The sequence below is a fragment of the Coregonus clupeaformis genome, chromosome 1, assembly GCF_020615455.1.
Source record: "Coregonus clupeaformis isolate EN_2021a chromosome 1, ASM2061545v1, whole genome shotgun sequence".
In the NCBI taxonomy this organism is placed as follows: Eukaryota; Metazoa; Chordata; class Actinopteri; order Salmoniformes; family Salmonidae; genus Coregonus; species Coregonus clupeaformis.
Window position 1 is genome coordinate 9,500,551 of NC_059192.1, and position 2,302 is coordinate 9,502,852.

Genomic DNA, 2,302 nt, shown 5'->3' on the forward strand with positions numbered 1-2,302 from the left:
ACGCACTTAACTGCTTTCTCTGTCCAATCTGGGTACTGTATCAGAGATGAAGAGTCGAATCTTGATTGTACTATGGTACTGTATAGGCCATAGCTCTGATTTATAGGGTCAGGGTACTGGTCTATCTAGTTTTGTGTTAAATTAAATAGTTGCTCTCCCATATATTGTTATTCAAAGACATTTGAATAAGTGCATTCTGTCATTCTCCACATGTCCTCTAAGCCTCAAGCAGCCTGCCTTAATTCTGAGCAGAACATCCCTTTGTATTGCAGAAGCCATTGGATGCTTGTAATTTGTGGTATACATAAAGCTAGGTGGAATAAATAAAATAATATTTTATTTAAAAATACCATATTTATTATGACATCGATTCACAAATACATTTTTGCAAAAAAAGAAATTATACATCTTTAAAAATATATACATTTATCAATCCACCACAAAAAGTAAATCACATTTCAAGTCAATCAACACATGGTTCAGCTTTAAGCATTTGAATATGGATAGAGTTCCAGAGCCTTGGTTGTTCCACCCACACTGCTGTATACCCACCCCAATCAACCCACAGCCCGTATTGCTTATGCTGATCCAGTCCTTTCAGATCTACACGTGTCTAGGGGTCGATTTGGAGCTGGGCCACATTAAAGTGGTAAGAAGGTGTCTAGGTCGGTCAGTGCAGTGAAAAACACCTGCAGGCCGAGCTCCAATGAGTTCAGGCCGAGCTCCACTGAGTTCAGGCCGAGCTCCACTGAGTTCAGGCCGAGCTCCACTGAGTTCAGGCCGAGCTCCACTGAGTTCACATTGAGTACTCAAACTGAAAGAACCTAAAAAAAAAAAAAAACTGAACTGAAACCATATTATCATGACAAAGATTGGGCATCTATAAAGGTCTTATTCGTGCATACATTTAAGCAATGATAAAAATATGTCTGTCTGTCTGTACAGTACCAGTCAAAAGTTTGTTCACCTACTCATTCAAGGGTTTTTCTTTATTTTTACTATTTTTTACATTGCAGGATAATAGTGAAGACATCAACACTATGAAATAACACATATGGAATCATGTAGTAACCAAAAAAGTGTTAAATCAAAATATTTTATATTTGAGATTCTTCAATGTAGCCACCCTTTGCCTTGATGACAGCTTTGCACACTCTTAGCATTCTCTCAACCAGCTTCATGAGGTAGTCACCTGGAATGCGTTTCAATTAACAGGTGTGCCTTGTTAAAAGTACATTTGTGGAATTTCTTTCCTTAATGTGTTTGAGCCAATCAGTGGTGTTGTGAGAAGGTAGGGGTGGTATACAGAAGATAGCCCTATTAGGTAAAATACCAAGTCCATATTATGTCAAGAACAGCTCAAATAAGCAAAGAGAAACAACAGTCCATCATTACTTTAAGACACGAAGTCAGTCAATACGGAACATTTCAAGAACTTTGAACGTTTCTTCAAGTGCAGTCGCAAAAACAATCAAGCGCTATGATGAAACTGGCTCTCATGAGGACCGCCACAGGAAAGGAAGACCCAGAGTTAACTCTGCTGCAGAGGATAAATTCATTAGAGTTCAAGTAACAGACATCTCAACATCAACTGTTCAGAGGAGACTGTGTGAATCAGAGCTTCATGGTCAAATTGCTGCAAAGAAACCACCACTAAAGGACACCAATAATAAGAAGAGACTTGCTTGGGCCAAGAAACACAAGCAATGGACATTAGACTGGTGGAAATCTGTCCTTTGGCCTGATGAGTCCAAATGTGAGATTTTTGGTTCCAACCGCAGTGTCTTTGTGAGACGCAGAGTAGGTGAACAGATGATCTCCGCATGTGTGGTTCCCACCGTGAAGCATAGAGGTGGTGTGATGTTGTGGGGGTGCTTTGCTGGTGACACTGTCAGTGATTTATTTAGAATTCAAGGCACACTTAACCAGCATGGCTACCACAGCATTCTGCAGCGATACGCCATCCCATCTGGTTTGGGCTTGGTGGGACTATCATTTGTTTTTTAACAGGACAATGACCCAACACACCTCCAGGCTGTGTAAGGGCTATTTGACCAACAAGGAGTGCTGCATCAGATGACATGGCCTCCACAATCCCCCGACCTCAACCCAATTGAGATGGTTTGGGATGAGTTGGACCGCAGAGTGAAGGAAAAGCAGCCAACAAGTGCTCAGCATATGTGGGAACTCCTTCAAGACTGTTGGAAAAGCATTCCAGGTGAAGCTGGTTGAGACAATGCCAAGAGTGTGAAAAGCTGTCATCAAGGTAAAGGGTGGCTAAAAATAAAGAAAACCCCTTGAA